At 43.3% G+C, this 21,283-nt stretch overlaps 1 long non-coding RNA gene across 2 annotated transcripts in view; it reads right to left on the minus strand.

Annotated features, from left to right (window-relative positions):
• The window catches only part of LOC140917136 (uncharacterized), a 37,606-nt gene extending 19,442 nt beyond the window's left edge, over positions 1-18,164 (minus strand). Inside the window, exon 1 of one of the 2 annotated variants that reach the window (XR_012160714.1) lies at positions 18,094-18,164. This is a non-coding gene — a long non-coding RNA (uncharacterized lncRNA). Of the gene's footprint in view, positions 1-4,158; positions 4,198-18,093 lie in introns of those variants that run through there. The other variant, XR_012160713.1, reaches the window with a different exon arrangement.
• Positions 18,165-21,283: the final 3,119 nt, after the last annotated feature.

The raw sequence follows: 21,283 nt of genomic DNA on the forward strand, positions 1-21,283 counted from the left end.
AAGGTGGGGGATGCTCTGGAGGCAGAGATCTGCAGCAGCAAGGTTAGCTTTCGCAGAGGCTTTTAACTGTGCCCAACTCTGAGAAAGAGGGCTGGGAACCTCTCAACTAACGGGAGAGAGATATTGAACAGGGGTTGGGGGCTAGAGGGCCAGTGTGTACTTAAAGAGTGAATAACTTGGACCACAGGATGGGAATGTTTTAATTTCCTTTGAACTATCAGGAGTTTGGTTAAGGAATGCTGTGAAGGAGACAATAGGAGGAGGGGAGTGCTGCAGAGCTACCTCTGGCCATGAGGCGGCACTTGGGTGGTAGCCAACCCTGTTACAAGCAGACCGGGACTGCAGCTGTTTCCCCTGCTAATATACCTTGGTCCTGACCTGAAACACCCCTGAGCTCTCCTCAGCCACAAACGCCAGTTAAATGCCAAACATCTCAAACTGGGCAATGTTGTTGTGAGACAGAAAAAAAAAAAAAAAAAAACTTCCCCAGACACCTGGACTGAGGCCAACAAACTCATTTCACTTATGATGTGATCCAGATTTGAAACCGCGGCTCCAGAGGTGAAAGGTGGCTGCTAGTTTGTTTAATTCCGAATATTTGCATATCTCTTTCTCTTGCTGCATTGATATCAAATCTGCAACAATCTATTAAAGCTTTCATTTGAATAGCCATTATGCTTCCGAGACTGGATACTGGTCCCCTTAGGGGCTATGAGTAATAAACAAATCATTTGTGGCACATGTGTTGTTCAAGCTTCAAGCAAGGTAAACGAAAAATATAGATTACAGTGCCTCAAGTCCTATCCATTTTCCTCTCTTGTCAAACATTCTTAGATTCTTTAAAAGAATAATCTAGCCATATTATTAGCAATAAAATGGCTCATTGCTGAAATTTTGAAAAGATTTAACAATGTCCTTTGCAAGAATTGTATTTCTCGTTACATAAATCTACAGGCTTTCAGGCAAGCCACCATCACAGCAATCCATTATTTCCTGCTGTGGCGGCATCTCCATGTTAAAAAGATAGAGATTCAGGGTTTTTTCCTTTCTTTTCTCCTTCTCTCTCTCTCTTTAAAAGCCCAGTACAGTCACCATGAAAAATGTTATAGACTCTCACTCTATCAGACTCATTTCATGCACTGGGGCCAGATTCACTCCTGTTTAGGCCAGTAGGTTGGCCAACAGCAACTGAAAGTCCACTGGATTGAGGGCGAAGGTTCTAACAGTACCGGAGGATGACAAGGTCCCCTCCACCGGGGGAGCTCTAAGAGAGACAGCCCAGCCTCAAAGAAAAGAGGTAGTGCTCGCCGTTGATTCAATGTATCTCCTCTTTCAGCCACGCTTCGAGAGTCCCATAGAGTTCTAGAGAATGAAGCTGACTTTGATTGGTCGAATTTCCAAAAGAAGGGCAGCAATGGTAACTATCCTTCCCTGAGGGCTGAATCCCTCCTGTGGTGCAGCAGGCCTGCCGTGCAAGCATATAGGCCCAGATCCCCAGCTGGTTTAAATCACTATAGCTCTACTGATGTTAACGGTGTGACGCTGATTTTCAAGACCTAAGGATCTGGCCCGTAGTTTTGACCTCTCTCCTGCTAGTGGGGTGATTCTGGTCCATTGCGTCTTGCCTTTCAGGAGACATGAGAAGTGTTGAGTAAACAGGGAATGGCACATTCCCAAACTAACATGGGCTATCTGGGAAGATACAGACTTAAAAAAAAAAAAATGGAACATTAGCAATTGAAACTCTGTGCTGACGCAACCAGTGTTAAAATCCTGTGTTGAAAAATATGCTGTCAATTGCAGAGCAAGTTTCTCAGGTTGATATGGCAACTGGAAACACTGGAAATCAAAGCAGAGCAAATATTCTTAAAGGAAGAAAATAAACATTTTGAGGCACAGTCTTGTTCCTGCTCAGCAGGGATTTAACGTGCTCAGCTATCAGTGTTCCCTTTTTTTAATCTAGAAGCTAAGGAAAGGGCAGTGTCATGCCATGGCTATTGATTTTATTGCCATAGTCATGGACTGTTTCTTTAAGGTTCTGCAATAGCAGCTTTGGGATTTGTGTGTTACAGATCTATAGTCACACCACTGTTCTTTTGGACTTTTGACTCCCATCTTGGAGCCTCTCTATTGGCACCAGGACTCCTGAGGCAGCCTGGAAGAAGGAGATGAGCTAGAGAGCTGGGACAAATTAAATCCATCCTCAGGCATGGCTCAGGATCCATGAAATTGTGATCTCTTCTCCAGGTGGATGTCCCCTGAGGGCAGAAAGGCCTTATGGCCACCATCCAGGAAAATACTTAACCACACGCTTAATTAACTTTAAGCATGTGAGTAGTCCCAACAAAGTCAATGGGATTACTCATGTGTTTAAAGTTAAGCATGTGCTCAGTTGCTTTGCTGGATCAGAGCTTCCATGTATATATACCCTATTTGGCCCTTACCATGGGGTTTAAGTGGTGCATATGTTCCTATGCAGGCCATCTGCACCGGGGTTAACTTCACTTTAGGAAATTATTGGTATCCTCGGTATTATTTATAAGCTTGGAACCTCTCTCTTAAAACCCACAGCTCCCTGTGCTATTTCACTTCACCATTATTTTAGGAATCAGCTTTTCACTCCTTCCGGTCGTCCTCACATTGTGAGCAGTATTGCTTGCCCGATGTCTGGGGTGTGGTATGTGATTATTGTGAGCGTTACAATGAAGCCAGCATCACGTTAGCACAGAACACCTGGAAGAACCTGCTTTATGCTATGTAATGAAGAGGACATAGCCTTTTGTGCTTCTCCCCTCCAATAAATGCTGAAAGGAGACCTTTTTGACAATATTTTCAACAAAATCTCTCAGATCTGACTGGAAAATTTCTTCTCAAGTCATGGTCCCATGAATCAAACCAGGCAATCAACTAATATTTAGATTTCTACCTGGAATTAGAAGACTTTAAATCAGCCCCCTCAAGAAACTAAAGGGGCAATCAGCTCTTATTTTATATTTATTTTATTTTTCCTTTAAACAAAAAGGGTTGCTATTCTTTTCTCCTTCTGCAATGAAGTTAATAGATTTATTCATCAAGTTTTCTAAATTTAGACATCAAACTGCTGTTTCTCTCCCACTGCTAATTTTATTCTTAGCAGCACTTACATAAAGGCAAGCATTGCAAGATATGACAAAAACACTAACCTGCTGTGACCTGGAATGCAGTGGCATGTAAAATACAATGAGAAAGACTGATGTACTACAGAACTTTTATACCAAGTGTTCCCCATAAACTATATGTTTTACATGAGACTTTGATTTTTAATACTGTTTCTTACCCCATAAGGGTCTGATCAAGCTTCCCTTGGAGTTTTGCCATTAACTTAAAAAGGAGAAGGAGCAGATTAATAGGAGCTCCCTTGGCATTAATTTGAGTGGTAAGCTTGGTCTTCAAGTCAATTGGAAGAAGACCAAGCTGATGGTGGACCTCTACTCCTACCCATTGTAACTGATGGACAAGAAGTTGAATCTGTTAACTCATTTGAGTATCTTGGCTCTGTTGTCACCAAGGAGAAAGGTTGCCTTGCTGATATGACACATCGCATCAGCAAGGCTCTGGGTGTTATGCACGTTCTTGACGCCTCTGTGGCATCAACGCTACATATCAACTTGGACTAAGATGCACATCTATCAAGCAGCAGTGACTTCTATCCTTCCGTATGGCTCTGAAACCTGGGCCACCACAGAGACTCAAATGTGTCAGCTGGACACTTACAACATGAACCAGCGAGGATGAATTGAAGGCATACATACATGGTAGTTTCATCACATTCTGAACAAGGATGTCAGGTGTCAGACTAACCAGCCTCCAATGTCTTCCCAAATGACTCAACATGAGCTCAGGATGCTTGGACTTCTGCTCTGTATGCTGGAGTCCATGCAGGTCCGCCAGCTTTATGCACTTGATCCAATAAAAGCTGGATGGAGAAGACCTCGTGGATGGCCGCACAAATACTGGAGGGATGTTGTGGCTTCCGACCTTGCCTACCTCAGCCTTAATACAGAGCAGGCTGCAACACTGGCAGGAGACTAGGCTCTGGACATGGGTGATCCAAAGTGTGCACTCTACACTCCATGAGCAGGAGAATCAATGAATAAATGAATGAACAATGGCACTTACCACCTTGCAGAAGTGTTGACCTCCCTTCAGGACCAGGTTGGTGGATAGTACTCCATGACAATGCCAGGTACTTGTCAGTACACGACCAGTGTCCACTGCATGGGTCACTGGCTTTTCACAGATTTCACAGGTTCCTGCTTGCCAAATTATCAGTGTTTTATGTTGGAAAGAGCTGGTCATTCTTGCTTGCCTAATGCCAACTGGGAAAGCAACCTCCAAGCTCCTGGCCTATGAAGAGGAAGAGCAGATGAGTGGAGAGCTGACATCAAATCTTGCAAAACCTTAAACTTCCCAGGAATTTGAAACCATCTCCTATGTCATTGTTATTATTATTTATATTGCAGGAGCACCAGCCAAGGATCAGGGCCCCATTGTGCACTGTAAACATGTTCAAGGAAGAGAGTACTTGCTCCTAAGTGTGCACTTTTTTCTTGCCGTCACTTTCCACTGGTCTCTCTCAGGATGAGGGTGAAGCCCTCCTGGTGTGTCTGATTGGAAAACACCACTGTAAACTCTGCACTACAGCCTTTCAGAGGGCATGAGTCCTACGCATTTCCACTGGTTCTAGTTGTGCCTCATTAGTTTAGGTTAATCAAGTGTCGAGCATCACTTAAGTCCAGGGAGCTACGATAGTCAATGGGATCTATTGTCTTCTGGATACCCGCATGTCACACCCATTAGCATCAATGGGAGTTACAAATGCTCTTTGGAGAGAGACCCCAATGTGTACAACAGTGACAGATTAAAAAGAAATAATGGGGCCAGTTCAGCCCTGGGGTGATTAGAGGCAGTTCTATTTTTAAATCCTGTCGCTTTCACCAGAGTTGAATTTTACCCAGTGTGTTGTAAAACTGGCCCAGGTTGGCAGTGACCAAAAAGTCGCCATCACCCTGGAGGTGCTTGGGATCCTATGCGAAGTGAGTTTGGTGTTCTCAATGCTGGACACCTGTCCACTGAAAACAACAAAACCCACCAATCGTAGCTGAGGCTCTTGGCTCAGCAGAAAGGCCAAGAACTGAATGAGCATGGAGACTGAACCACCCTAATGATGGTCATGCCAAATTATGGTTGAAGCCTATAGGCAAAAAAGTGTCCAACATTGCCTGGTAGGTCCAATTTCGTGATACTTGTACTGTGGATAAGAGGACTTCACTCTTCAGGGTTGTCAACGTGATACTTTTCAACAGTTCTAAATTCACTTAAACTGGGGACAGTGTGGAAACTCTGGGAATAGGCTTAGAAAAGGCCAAACTGAATGATGGTTCAAGGTGTGGAAACTGCAAGAACTCTGGAGGGTGGATGTTTGAGTATGTTACGTATTGTGGACCTGAGCCTCAGCCGGTGTAAACTGATGTCATTGTAGCTGGCTGATTTACCCCAGCTGGGGATCTAACTGTAGGAGAACTATAGATGGTACATCCTATATGAAAGATAACATATTGAAACATATCCTTGGGGTTTCCAGGCTTGGGTGGTTATTTTTAGGGGAAAGTATTGATTTTTACTTCAAAAGAGAACAAGCAATAAAACTGATCTGTTGAAAAATTATTTCATTGAATTTTAACTCAAATTGGAGTGCTCTGAAACACTTTTACACCTGCCAATCAGCTCCCCCTGAATATGGACTATTTTAGCATCTGTTGGTCCACTAACAATTTTCAATGCTGAAGACATTGAAAATGGGAGGGATTTCCGATGTACAGATGATAAAAACCTACATTTAGGTTTTTGCTTGGGTGAAGGTTTGTCATTATTTAACCTAACTCCAGAAATTGTAACATTAGTTACACTGGGTCAAATTTATTCTTAATGTCACTGTTTTGCAATGGAAGAATCTGCATTTTATTATACTGGACAATGGGCCCAATTCTCCACATTTATACTAGTTTTACACTGCAGTAACTCCAGTGATTTCAGAGGAATTGCTTTGGATGTACGCTATTGTGAGAAGAGAATCAAGTCCAAAGTGTTTATCTCCAGATATTAGAATATGGTAATTACACTGGTATCCTCAGAGTTAATAGCCACAATGTATATACCAAATAATTGTCTTTAGCTTTCTCCACATGTTAATTCTCCTTAATCCTGTTATCAGTACAGCTAGTTGGACAAACTGTGTGATAATAAACTAGTATTTATCATACACTTCTTTCAGTTCCAGATTAACCAGGAGATTTCCCAAATACTAAGGGGATTTGCTTTATCTATAGTGTGAAAATTGCCAGATAAAACTGTATGTGTGTGCTGGGAGGAGGGACCCCCAACAACCCACACCACACACACATGGAAAGATATTTATGCCCAGGAAGTGTTGTGTTTTTCCTCTCAAATCTGGGAGGCTCACGTATCCTCTCCTTCAGAGTTTGCAGCCAAAGGCAAACCGATGCAGGAGCCTGTGTATTGGAGACAGAGACAACCTGTCCATGTGTCTGATCTGTGGAATTTATTTCTCTACTTATGGCTAGTTTAATGCAAGCCTCAAATATCTGGGACACCATTAACACACAGAGCTAAGTTTTCTGAAAGGGCAGCAGATGCCTCCTCATGCTTGCTACAGTCCCCAGATGCTGGACCCTTTATCATCATCCGGATATTTGTCAAAAGATATTTTCTTTATTATTGCTACAGGTGCTTACTTAGTTCTAGATAAAGACAGCCTCCCCCTACCCCATACACCACTTCCCCCCCACCCCCTCTCGACGTGTCGTAGCTTTATATGAGGCTAATGGAGCAAGGCAATGCTCAAACGTCAAATTAAACTGCACGGCTCTGTAATCACTCAGACTGACATGGCATAAAAGGATAATTAGTAGTTCATTACATGGAACATTGTTTGTTCAGCTAAATTGATTTCTCTCAGCTGCCCCTGTTTTCTGTTTACTTAGTGAGCGCTCAACTGCACATGTTTATTTGTGACCTAGGAAATCCCTTCCTCTGAACTTTTCTTTTCTTTTTTTTTTTTTATCAGCGTTGAGTTTTTAAATATAGCTTGCTTGAGGTGGGTGAACCTCTGAAATTACAGACAGGTGCACAATAACAATTGCCAGTGTGGAGTGATGTGCAGTACAAAACAAGCTGCGGTTAAGGAGACCTGCCCAGCTCCCTCAAGAAAGGCCATGCGCATCCATCTGCTTTGTACATGGAAAGTCTTTGCTTGGTTGTTTGCTTTTCAGCTTACAGTGAACTTCCCAAATTTTTTAAAAAAGGGGGGGGAGCTGTAACCTCCCCCCCCGGCACTGCAAATGGAAATTGGCAAACAAAGTCTTCAAGCCTCCCTTTTGCACACTGGGAGGCATAGAAAGGAGGTGGTTGTTATTATAAGCATGCTTTTCTTTCCACTTGCAATTAGGGTTTAAATGCAAATCGCCACCTTCAAAGCTTTCCAAACTTGCTACCTCATGAAAATCTAAATATTGATCCAGGTGACTTTCAAAATCTTGTCAGTGTCTGTGTTGCCAACTCCAACACTTTTATCATGACTCTCACTTTATTTGGGGGATTTTTTTAAGAGCCCCAGCTTCTGGAATCATGTGATCATATGAGACTCTCAGCTTGCTTTTTTTTTTAATGCAAGTTTCTAGCTGTCATGGCTGCAGAGAAAAGCTTGAATCAGTGACTCTAAAGGCTCAGAACCAGAAAGAAAACAAACCTAAACCAAAATCAAAACCAAAAAATGATACACTTTTAAGTCTAATGGTTTTTCAGCCTCTCTCAAGTCTGGGGACCTGTTTGAATGTTTGAGGTTAGTAATACTGCCTATGCCATGCCAACTAGGGAAGGAAGGGGAGTGTTTGTTCCCACAGGGGCAAACAGGGGAAAGACAGGATTACTTCACTGACATCAGTGAAGTCACATCATATTTCCACCAGTATAAATGCAATCAGAATCTCGTGTAACATCTCCCATTATGAATTTGTGAGAGTGGAGATGGGGGATTAGAGAATGGAGAATTCCTGTTACACAGGAGGAAGGGGGAACCATGATGTGTTCTGGCCAGGGCTAGACAGTAAGGGAAATGTTCCAGCTCCACATAGGGCTAAAGTTGTTATCACAGTTCGGTCATCTAAAATCTGCTGATACTCTACATTACATGTCACTGGAACGCAAATGGCAAACGCTTCAGTAGTATTTTACCCTGTCCCTGGTGGGGCAGGGCCTCCTTTTCCTGGAAGTCCCCTGCAAAGACACATGTGGCAGCATGTGTGAACTGGCTTTGATGTGGCAAACTTTTGGGTCTGGAACTTAGTTTTGTGACTAATCCCTAGCTGTATAATGTATAGCTATACACTTTGACAATACCATCTCTGGTGATGGTTTCCTGGATCAAGAAATATCAGGCAGACTACGAAAGGCAAGCCAGGCCTTCAGAAGATTTCACCACAGGATACTCAACCAGCACGCCATCAAACAGCCAATAAGACTGATTATGGGCATGATACATGGATAGTTTGCCACCGACCCATTAAACAACTTGAAAAACGCCACATGCTCTGTTCTGAAGGTCCGTTGTCAAGACAAAGTATCCATCATTAACATTGCTGAAAGATCAAAAACCACCAGCAATGATCATTAAAGCTCAATTTAGAGGGACAGGACATTATCAGAATTGGTGAGGAGAGACTCCTGAAAGAAGTTCTCTGTGGCGAGCTGAAACCTGGAATGTGCGGTGGACAACAAAAACACTTCAAAGACACCCTTAACATAATCTGCCCTTATGCAGCATACATATTGATAACTTTGAAGACCGAGCCATGGACAGACACGCATGGCAATTAACAATAAAGGCTGTAAACACTTTGAGGAAGATAGACGCAAAAAACTGATTGAAAAAAAGGGCCACATGTGATGCCATGTCTTCTGTGGGAGCCTGCACATTCCTATGTGATGTCAGTTTGCAATCTTGCTCATCATGGATTGAACTGTATTAGCCACATGAGAACAGATGTCGCTGTCATGTCATGCAACGGAGAAACGTACCATGGACTGAAAAGTGTTCCCCCTCCTTGAAGCATAAGCAATTGAAGCCCAGCTACAAATCCATGTTTAGTGGTTTGGTTGCGCCCTTTTCTGTTATCTCCACCTTTTGACTGTTGGTGTTTGTAGGGCACAGAAACATTTTGCTCAGAGCAGTTCAGGGGCAGGACTGGATTGTTTTTAATCTGCAAAAAAATGGAAGTTTAGATGCACAGTTTATCCCAGCTACTGAATCTGTCTCATGAGCAAACGTTGCTGTCGTAGCAGAATGTTGGCACCATTAAACTGTCAGTACCACAAGAGAAGCTGGGGGAAAAAAAAAACATTCTAAAATGAGCTCATGAATGGGGCATTCAATGAAATGTAAACCCAGGAAGAGAGTACCTTCAAAAAGATGCGTTTTCCAACAAGATTCAGAACATAATTAGGTTCCTCAGCTCCTTGGAGGAACCTGGAGTTACAAAGATAAAATTAAAAAATTCATCCTTGGAAGGCCATCTACTGACATTTTTGGGCTTTGGATCAGGACCAAACTTTTTTACTTTAAGAGAAAGCTTAGACTCTGGAGCAAAAGATGACAGCCAGCGGGAAAAAGTGCTTACTTGCAAGTTATTGTTTGCATTGGTGTAGCATCTAAGAGCCCCTGTAATGAGCCAGCCCCCACTCCCATTGTGCTAGGTGCTTGCAAAGAACAAAACAATGGTCCTGCCCCCACAAATGTGCCCAATAAGATTCACTGATTGCAGCATTAAACCATGAGAACAGGGGAGTGCAATTGCCTGGAAACCAGTCGTAAGCAAAAGTGAGCAGAACACTTGTCTGGTTTCACTGTTCATGCTTACACAAATGAAAAAGGAAACAAAGGCCAAAGAATACATTAATCTACCAGTAATAATCTAAGGTGGTGTTTGCAATAAAGAGAAGAACGTTTTTAATCCAGCGGTGTTCTTTAGGCATTTTTTCTGGCTCCTGTAGATTTGCCAAAACTTTTCCATCTGTATAACATGTTTAAAACAATTATATAATTGATGTATTTCTTTTCAAATGTAATGGAAGGTTATAAGATGTGTATTATTTATTCCAGAAAACAGAACTGCTATGTTGGAGACTGAGTAAATGTGTATTCAGGAAGTTAATAAAAACACAAAAAACAAAACAAACAAAAAAACACACCATGCGTTTTGTACCCAAGAGAACAAAACTGCTTCTTCTGAGCCATTCCAGCCTGTCAGGCAAATACATATTAAAAAGAAAAATGTGAAAGATATATTATTACTTACCAAATAGACCAGAATAAGCTCCTTTCGTGCCGTTCAGTCTGTCATGTAAATACTGGCTGACCTAAAACATTTTCCCTGTTAGCAGATGCTAAGTGATAAAAAGAACAGTTCACATATTGATGTAAAGCTGCTCTGATGGCAGTTTAGTCAGTCACCCTCTGTAATGGCTCCTACATAGGGTGTGGCCAGAGCTTTCTTATTCCATGGTAATTCTCACCTGCTATGCCAAGGATGGGGAAGATGCTTAAAGCCATCCTCCATTCTGAGCTACACCAAGCTCACATGGGCCACTCAAGATCTAGACTGGGATATCTGTAAGTACAGCCAGAGTGGAAAAGCATTAGTCGTTTAAATGGTTAAAACAAGACAGTTGTTGCATGTACCTTGTGCTGGGTAATAACATGAGAAGACCCCCTGTTTCTAAAACTACACTGGCTCTTCGTTGAGGACAGTATTTTCAGAGATGCTGCAACTGCTACTAGCATTCAAGCCACATGCACAAAGACTTGTCTCCTGGCATCTCCTTCACACTCTTCCCTCCTGCAACCTGTGCTCCCCCCTCCAAGACCTACTCAGGTTTCTACATCTTTCATCAATTTTTCTTGTTGTGTCTTCTGTGCCAGTGTTTACTGACTTGGTCAGGCCAGAGGCTGCTAGTACAGAGCCCACCTTAGGGATGTGGCCTTTACCACCAGACTATCATGCCCTCTGCTAGGCCTGATCGTCTTCTAGGGATGCTGGTCTTAGAACCTGTCTGCCACTTCTGGTTTGTGTTGCTGCTGTTGGTGAGGAACTTGCTTCCATTCCACTGCTGTAATTCAGGAGGGTGTTGTCCTGTTGTATTGCTCACATACAGTCAGAAGAAATGAGGTATGTCAGTCCACATGGTTCTCCTGGTTCTGGCCTTGATCCCGTGGGTCTACTGTCTGTCACTACTCCACAGTTGTCTTCGGTTTCATCTCCACTGCCGTCCTGAATCTGTACCTACCTCAATATGACCTGCTTTCCACTGCAGATGGGACTGTGGCTTTTTGCCATTGCTTTGTGTAGCTATTTGATGGTGGGACCCAGAGCTCATCTATGTGTAGTGGCTTCAGGTCATTGGCTGCTTTGTTGTAGCAGATTGCCTGTCTAGCCTGACATTTTCTTATCTGCTTCTGTGTACTGTCTCTCGGTTCTTCAGCCCATCAGTCCCTGTGCCGGGCTACTGTTTAGTCCCTGGGAGAGTGTATTGCAATGGTCCAACATTGCCTGGTAGGTCCAACATCGCCTTCTTGTCTATTTTGCCTCCGCCATCAGACTCTTGGCTGTCTTTACTGCCAGCTCTGTCTTCCCATTGGTTGGTAGGTACCTTGGATCCCATTTGGCCGTGGATTGTTTGAATTCTGCTGCAGCGTACTGCGGCTCATTGTCTGAGCCCAGCGTGTCAAGTATGACATATGTTGCAAAATGCGCCTTCAGTTCCCTGATCACAATTCTTGCCTGAGTGTCCTCTAGATAGTCCACCTCCCACAAACTGGAGTAGTAATTTACTGTGACCACGTAGTTATTATCATTACAAGTGAACAGATCTGTTCTGACCTTTTTCCAGGGTCGGGTTGGGATTTCATTAGGCTGTAGAGGATTTCATTCCTTCTGTTGTTGGCCACTATACTTTTTTCACACCATGCACCACTCCATGCATGGGCGGCGGGTAACATAGGCTGGGAGAGGCTGTGCCTCCCCAACAGCCAAGCATGGCCGTGCCCATGCTCCGCCCCCATCCTGCTTTCACTCGACGTGGCTCCAGTGACCAGTTTCCCTGTGGGGTGGCCCCGGCTCAGGCTGTGCCACCTGACCTCCCAGTGCTCCGGGGCTGGGGTGGAAGGGGCGGGGCCTCTGGTGGAAGGGGCGGGACTGGGGGCTACCCTCCCCCAGCTGGCAGTTCATGCGCCTCCCATGACTCTCTGTATGCTTTCAACTTGGCATTTGTGCCTGGCTGGCAGATATACTCCCTCGCTCATCTCAGGCGTGCTTCTGTCCCCAGGTTTGAAGCGTATATCAGTCTCATTATGTCAGCTCTTAAATCTCCCACGATTACACTTTAGCCCCTTTAAATAAAAATCCCACATTCCTGACCTGGCAGTAGGGGGTAGATCAGACTGCACATCCATCTTGTGTCCAACTGATGGAACTGTTGAAATCAAAAGCGCACAGCCAATAGCTCCTCTTCCATCTGAGCATATCCCCTTTCTGTGTCGGTCAGGGCTTTACTAGCAAATGCAACGGGTCGCTGGACTTTGCATCAGTGCTGCTCTTAGGTCTCCTTCTGAGGCATCACACTGTAGCCTTGGCTGTTAGCCCCATGATTGTAGTACTTTAGGACGAGTGCTTGTTTCATGGGTTTCTTATGGAGGGCCTGCATTTGTGCACTGGCCTCAGAATGGTTTTATTGTGCATCACCAGCACTTGGTCACATCTCACCCTTGCTATTTGGAGGCATTTCTCCAGGGTTAGATATGTTTCTCACATCTGCTGTAAGATGGAATTACATGTCTCACAAATGATCCTGTCTTTAATTAGGGCATTTTTAATGTCTCCAAAGTTTCATATTGATGCCACAGTTTGCAGCTCTGTAACATGAGTATCTGTTCCCTCTTCTGCTTCTTGGTTTTGGGTAAAAAAATAGTCTCTCTACAATCTTATTCTGTCTGGGGTCACAGTACTCATCAGTCGCCTTTATCAGCTGTTTCAATGTTTCACGCATTATTCTGGCAACAGTGTCTCATTCACTTCTCAGCCTTTCCTCCCCAAATGAGATAGGCAGAAAGCTTTAGCTTCATAGTCCCAACTTTGTCTCCCATGGTCACCTCTCTATATTGGCTCAGTTCTTGCTTCCACTGCTTTCATACTTCTATAAGATTTTTTTGTATACCAGTCAAGCTTTCCCAGTGGTCTGAGTCCCTTCATGCTGCCTATTTGGTCTGTTGTTAGGTTTCTCTTTGTTATCCTATTAATCACACTCTTCTCCTTACTGTGGGTCACACTAGACTGACTATTGCCACCAGGTTTTATGTATGGCATCCTGGGTAATAACATGAGAAGGCTCCATGTTTTTAAAACTAAACTGGATCTTTAAGGAAACTATTGACAGAGATGTTGCAACTGCCACAAACATTTAAGTCATGTGCACACAGACTGGCTCCTGGTACCTCCTCTATATGTTTCCCTCCTGCAACCTATGATCCTCCTTCCAAGTTCCATGCAGGTTGCTACAAACAATGAATGCAAGTTGGCCCACAGAGCTGGTAAAAGTCTTCACAACTGGCCTGGGTTTGGATAATGTTTGGACTGCATTGCTTCTGTGCATAACACCCCCTTCTGCTTCAAGAAGGCCTGCATATCTCTTTCATTTGAAGTCTTAGGAAAGAGTGCCTGCATGGTAACCTTGTGCTGGGATATTTAGAGGCTACGAGGTGGCTACTCCCTCATCTTGTAGGTCCAGTGCGTGAGAGAGGAGAAGAACATAAAGAAAGAGAAGGTCCCTGCCCCTAGAGAGCTGACAATCAAATACAGAAGTGTGCCAAATGGGTTTATTTTAGTTGTCACTGCTGTATCAACTTCCATTGGCTCAGATCCTGTGAGTTAGGATTAAGATTTAGGAGCCTAAAATTAGGTACCTAAATCCAATTTAACTAATGCCTGGATTTTTCAGAAGTGCTTATCACCCATTGACTTCAATAGGTGTAGCTGGGTGTTCGACAGAGTCGATAAAAACCAAAACAAAATTTCCATCCTGTGAGAAATTCCAATAATATGACATTTGTTTTTGTCTCAAATCAGGAAGAAAAGTCAAAATATCAAAACTTTTCATGGACGAAGCAGTTCAAAAATTTTTTGATCACCACATTTTGTTGCAGGTTAAATCAACCTTAATTTCTGCATCTACTTGAGGTGCCACAGTGCCTCATGGGAGTTGTAGTTCCATGTCCCTATTGCCACCATTCACTCCAGCAGGGGAGTAGGGCTCATAGGACTATATCTCCCATGATGCTTTGCAGTCTCTCCTGTGGCTTATGATATTCTTGATGAAAAATTCTGCCAAAAATCAATCTTTTCCTATGGAAAATTTCAACAAAAGCCCATTTTCCAATGGGCCTAGTACTCAGCACTTTTGTAATTGAAGCCATTTATCTAGGAGCCTAACTATGGCCTTGGGAGCGTAAAGTTAGACTCCAACCTTTGAAAACCTTGGCCCCCAAGGGATGGATCTAGAAACCATGAAGTAATATCCTGATAATAAGCTAACCTTAGCTAACCATTCCCAAGTTCTACAGACCCCCCTAACTTAATGACAAGTATATTGCCGAGAAGAGCAATGCTGTAATTAATGTTAAATTTTTTATGATGTTATGTAACATGTAATCATGAAATCAATTTGTCTTTATGCCTTTCAGCTCTGCAGTCCAATATGAAGATATAAAATGAATGAAGTGTGGGGAGCATGGATCTGTTCAACATGTTATGTATTCACCCATTCTTGCTTCACACATTTAGCACCAAAATTGTTCTTATTTTTTTTAAATAATGTAATCCATAAAGGTTATGCTAACAAGCTCTTTTGGCAAAAAGCACAGGAAGACTTTTGGTACCGCTCGGAGTGCAGCTGTAGTGAAAAAGCTGCTCACTTATGCCACCCCCCACTCCTCTAAATTACTATTTACTGATGTGAGAGCGTACAACTTCTGCCATCTCTCAATAATTAATGAAGTGTTAAAGTGACTCTGCTAAAGTTTGTGCATCTGCTGGGGGGAAACTACACACAGATAAGAAACGAGTTCTGTAGCAGAGCCAAACCCACATTCATCCCACTCCTCCAAGGACAGGAAACTCAGCACAAATTCTGATGTTTGTTCATTTTCTGGTTTCAGACCCTGACTTCCACACATGCTGAATTTCATGCATGCAAGTGGTCTCATTGAAATAACTATATAGCTGTTTAACTCATGTAGGTAGAGTTAAACAGCTATATCATCTCTGAAGGACTGGGGCCTAAGATTGTAAGGTTCTTGAACCACATCTTCCTCTATGCTTGTACAGCACCAAACACACCCCGGGGGAAGAAAGCTGCACTTTTAAAACACCCAATCCTGCAAGTTGCTGAGCATCTCCTTGGAGGTGGGATTTAAGGACTCTGCACTTAGCACATTGTAGGATCAAGCCCTATGAGCTAGATTATAACTGGATGCTATCAAGGTCAGTAGTCCAAATTCTTGGCTGAAAATGTGGGTAACTCCACGAATATCAACAGAGTTGCATTTTTGTATGACTGTGGCAAATTTGGGCCACTGTTTATTTTTGTCCAAATCTGCCACACAAAACGGCTGTTCCTACAGTATGTTTACAACATATCGCATAACAGAGCAAAGATTTAAAAAGAAGTCTACAGTAAAGCAGAAAAAAAAGGTAAATAATTGCATCTAACTATATGGTATTTAGCCATATACTATTATGTTTACTTTGCTGGCATCATGTCTAGAGAATAAGACATCAAAAGTACCTCCATAGATACAAAATGTACAATGTCTTGAATAAATATTTTGTCTTCCTTCACAGGCCCAGTTTGGAAATAGCCCAAGAATTAACTCTTTTTGCTACCATCTGATTTCACAGTGTCTCGCCTCTAGAACTTTACATCATTAATCACTGACATGCTACCAGGCCTCAGACAAGCCTAAGGGCTTTCCCAGGATTCCCTGCTGCTTGGCAGGTGAAGGAGTCACAGCCAAGGATTTTTTGAAATACAGCCCAGGTACAAGACATATTGAGCTGGAATGGCCATTCCCAGGAGCAATGGAACTAACTCCCTAATCTGTTGTAACCTGTAAACCCCACTCCAATCACATTGAATAATTAAAAATCTGATTATTTTTTTAACCTGAAATTAAAGTAAAAACAAAGAGACACCATAAATCACTGGGCATTTGTAAAAGTCACTATATTTCATGTGCAGCAAGATTAATGTTCCTCCCTCCCCCGCTTTACTTATAAAATGGAAATGTTTTCTAGTGGCTCCAACTTCTGGATAGCAGAGCTGAGGGTGTGTGCACGGGTGGGGGAAAGGGAACTACAGGGGGTAGAAAACAGAAGTTAAAGAAGCAAGATGGCCTATTTTTATGCTATTTAATATGAAGACTTTTTTTAAAACCGCTCAGCAGGAATAGCAAAGTTTTCCAAGTCATCACCTAGCAACAAACCCAGCAAAACATTGGCAAAGCAGTTTTGCATCACTGCCATCATTGGAAGCACTGACTTGTTGAAGGCTGAATTTGCTATGGAGTGGAACTGAATGCTCTGTACTTATTCAGAGTGCTGAGACATGCAGTCTTCTTCCACTGAGAAGATAATTCATTAATGTATGATAAAAAATAAGCCATAACACACATTACATGTGGCTTGATAAGAGGTCTCAGTCAAATTTTTGACTAAGGGTCTATATTTTTAATTGAAAAAAAAAATGAAATTCAGCTTCTCAAGCAGTTGTTTTCAAATGTATCGTCCAAGGTTAGATATTTTGGCTCCAGGCACACTGTGAGAAATGTTAGGTAATACGCTCAAAATTCAGCTGAAGACTATTTAACCTTAAGAAAAAATAATATTGATGGAAAATCCCTCTTTGTGAGCAAAGCAAATCTTATTTGCCAGGTCTTGGCTTTGACTCAGAGTTAACAGCTTAGTTTAATACATATTCGTCTCATGAAAATATACTGCCCCAAACTAAACAATTTTTCATGACAGTATCTTTAATGCCAATGAAAAGGTTATTTAAGATGATCTTTTAAATATAAGATCCTCAAAGCAGATGGTATGGGGTTGAAACGATCAAACTTTCCAAAACATCATCGATGTGAGATGTTGCCCACCTTGGATTTTAATTACATCACCCAATAGCTTAACCAAAATACACCATGGAATCAGAAGTGATCTTGCTGATGGTTTTCAAGAGTGATTACATCATGAACTGTTCCAACAATGCAACTGGAAAAATTACTTATGGAGTCAGTGTAGTGGGTTAGCAATGGTCCCTCCCCGTCTGGGTCAGTGGGAGCCCACTCCGTCTCAGTACATCACTGGGCATCACCCACAGTCAGGGAATTAGCAGAGCACTGAACAGCCTATGGCTCTGGCATGCAGTCCGGCCAGTGCCGCAAACAAGTCTCTGGGCCCCAGGTCCTCAAGCAGGGCTAGGCATTAAACAGTCTATCATTCCAGCCTGCAGTCAGGGCAGAGCAGCAAAGAGTTCGGTGCTCTGGGTTGAAATCAAGGCCAAGCAGCAAAAGTTTATGAGCTCACTCCTCAGTCAGGGCAGGGCAGCAAATGGTCTATGGCTCTGGCCTGTGCTCAGGACAGAGCAGCAAAGAGGTCTGACATCCTAGCTCCAGAGGACGGCCAACAAATACAGGCCTCTTGGCCTAGAGAGGGGAGGCTGCCACCCCAGGGGAGGGGAGGCAGGGGGTAAGGGGACATGGGCCTAGCTGACTTGACTGGGCCCCAGCCCAGGGCTCTAACAGAGGTGGAGTGTTCTGCCCCTGGGTTAGCAGGGAATCCAGCCGCAACACACTGACCATGTTTTAGGCAGCGATGTAGCCAGACTGAGGTCAGCTACCCATGGGCCACTTCCTCCCCTCCCCCCGGGATGTACCTGGTCCTCAGCTCAGCAGGGCTCCACTATGGTCTCGCGGCTCAGGAGCAGGCAGGAGGCATCTGTCTCCTCCGGTGGCTGAAGCCCAACTGAGTTCCGGGACCTGCCTTTTATACTTCCTGTCCCTCCTCTTGACTTCCGGTGGGGGGGCATGCATGGCCCTCTTCCGCCCACCTGGGTTCAGAGAGTGGTCCCTCCCCTTCTGGCTCAGTGGGAGGCCACTCAATCTCACTACAGTCAGCTAATAAAAACATTGTCCAATTTCATTGACAGAAGGGCTCCAAATTAATCTTATTGGACTAGAAAAAGGTATCCAATAGTTAAGACGACTAGTGGTATTGTCACTTACATTATGCAATATAGAAAACAATGCTTTTAGACATCCATCTCTCCCTGTCGTTTGGGAGGCTTGGGCCCTGTATATTAATTAAACACTTACTTTATATATATATATAGTAAAGCTGTGTAAAATAATCAATCTCAAATTCACTCAACTGAAACTTGGGTTCAAGGTTCAGTGGGTGAAAGTCTGTCCCTGTTGAGTCAATGGGAGTTTGACTTCGGTGAGGCCAGGATTTAATCCAGTGAGCCTGCGATCCTTGACCGAGGCTGTTTGTATAGCTACAAAACCTGTGTAAACTGGCTTCTCTGTTCCTTCCCAGGACTCCTCTTCTTACTGTACCTTAGCTGTCTTCAGGGGAGGTTGGTGGCTTTCCCCCACCCTGCTCCACTCTCCTGGAGTCAGATGGCTCAATCCCTTGCCTGGGGCTATGAGATTGATGTGTGGCCGCTTCCAACAGCCTGGTCACCTAGAACCACAAAAGGAGGAAATGATGCTAATCCAAGGCCAAAATAAACTCGTCTAGAAGTGTAGTATGCAGCAAAAGCACTCCTAACTCCCACTGCCAAATTCCTCTAGAGTTCCCCTAATTCTGAAAAAAGAAAAGGAGGACTTGTGGCACCTTAGAGACTAACCAATTTATTTGCACATAAGCTTTCGTGAGCTACAGCTCACTTCATCGGATGCATTCAGTGGAAAATACAGTGAGGAGATTTATATACACACAGAACATGAAAAAATGGGTGTTTATCATGCACACTGTAAGGAGAGTGATCATTTAAGATGAGCTATTACCAGCAGGAGAGTTGATTATCACTACAAAAGGTTTTCTTCCCCACACCCCACTCTCCTGCTGGTAATAGCTCATCTTAAGTGATCACTCTGCTTACAGTGTGCATGATAAACACCCATTTTTTCATGTTCTGTGTGTATATAAATCTTGTCACTGTATTTTCCACTGAATGCATCCGATGAAGTGAGCTGTAGCTCACGAAAGCTTATGCTCAAATAAATTTGTTAGTCTCTAAGTGCCACAAGCACTCCTTTTCTTTTGCGAATACAGACTAATACGGCTGCTACTCTGAAACCTAATCCTGAACATATTCACTAGAGAACCCTAATAATATGCAGCCACAGTGCTAAACATTACACAGGATCTCTCAGCTCCAGCTCACTAGAGCCAGCCGGCAGCTGAGCTAGAAATTTGTCTCCCTTTTCTCGTTCCATATTCCACTTGCCATCCAAGACAGCCGTTATGATAGGGGAAGGCACCAGCCCTTATTGGATGCTGCTACCGGGGTGAGCAGCTCCCTGCCTCCAGCTAGTGATGAACACTTGAACTTCTTTTACAACAACATGTCATGTCACACAAAACATCTTTACGATTATGCACAATCAGGCATAGGTTTTCTTGCCTACATACTCATGCAAGAAGTTAGGACTCACATCCTGTGCTCATTACTACATCCAGTAGGGTTTGTGGGATGTGGGAGAGGCCATCAGTTTGAAAAAGAAAAGGAAGGGGTGAAAAGTAGAGCTCGCTGTATAACTGATTTTTCAGGTTGCCAGCAGTTTAAAACAAACAAACAAAGAAAGAACTTTTGGTTCAGGCCGAACCAAATCTAAATTTTTTCTGAATCTTCAATGAATCAAAAATGTTCATTTGGGGTTGAACTAAAATGTTTAGTGAAAATGAAACATTTTGCTTCCTGGGGCATTTTTAAAGGGCTAGAATTACAAAACAGGAGAAGGAGCTGGTGATATCCCCTTTATCACTTTTATCCCAGTAGTTAGGGCACTCACCCAAAATGTGGGAAATGTAGGTTTAATTCCCCTCTTTTCCTGATGTGGAGCAAGGATTTGAACTTGGTCTCCCATCGCACCTCACAGGTGGGTGCCCTCACCACTGGGCTATTCTCTCTGGCCTAATGACTCTTGAGGTATGTTATACAAAGTGGAACAACATCAACAGGAGAAATTGAGAGAGAGACCTGCCCCAGAATACCCCATAAGCCCAGTGCTTAAGCACTCTCTTGGGAGATGGGAGACCGAAGACCAAAACACTGCTCCACATCGGGGGTGTGTGTGTGTGTTTGTGTGCTGGGATGGAATTGAACCTGTGTCTCCCACATCCTAGGGAGTGTCCCAACCATGGGGCTAAAAGTTGTAAGGGGAGGAACACCTCCACCTCTAGCCACTTTGTGAATGGTGCCAAAGTCCTTTGTGAATCTAACCCGAACAAAAAATCATAGAATCCTAGAAGATTAGGGTTGGAAGAGACCTCAGGAGGTCATCTAGTCCAACCCCCTGCTCAAAGTAGGACCAATGGGCCAAAACTATTTGGTGAATTCTTGTCAAATTTGTAAATAGGTTTAGGGCATCCCAAACTGCATTTTCTAGTGAATAAACAATTGTCCAATTTTCTTGCCCAGTTCTAATGTAAAGGTCACTGTGTCTCCCTGCAAAGGCATATAAGGAAAGAAAGGTGGGTCACAGGACTTGCTGTTGGGAGGGGTAGTGGGTGCTTGGGGAAATACTAAAAAAAGACCGTACGTCACTTCAGAACTAATCATGTTGATTATATACATGAACTACAGCTTAGCAAGGTACATTTAAAGTAGACCAAGTTTCAGGGAAAAAAGATCAATTCTTTTCATAAGTACAGTTTGCTACAGATACACATTATGGAACCTGCAAGCTACTGTATATCTGAGGAAATATCAGCCAGACTGATTAAATGTGCATGAAACAACCTGCATCAGTAACTGACTAGAGACTGGTAGTAGGAAGAACCACATGACATGGTATTAGTACAAGGGCATACATGAATACTTACCAGGCACAGAGGAA

This window comes from Lepidochelys kempii, chromosome 9 (assembly GCF_965140265.1).
Source record: "Lepidochelys kempii isolate rLepKem1 chromosome 9, rLepKem1.hap2, whole genome shotgun sequence".
Lineage (NCBI taxonomy): Eukaryota > Metazoa > Chordata > Testudines > Cheloniidae > Lepidochelys > Lepidochelys kempii.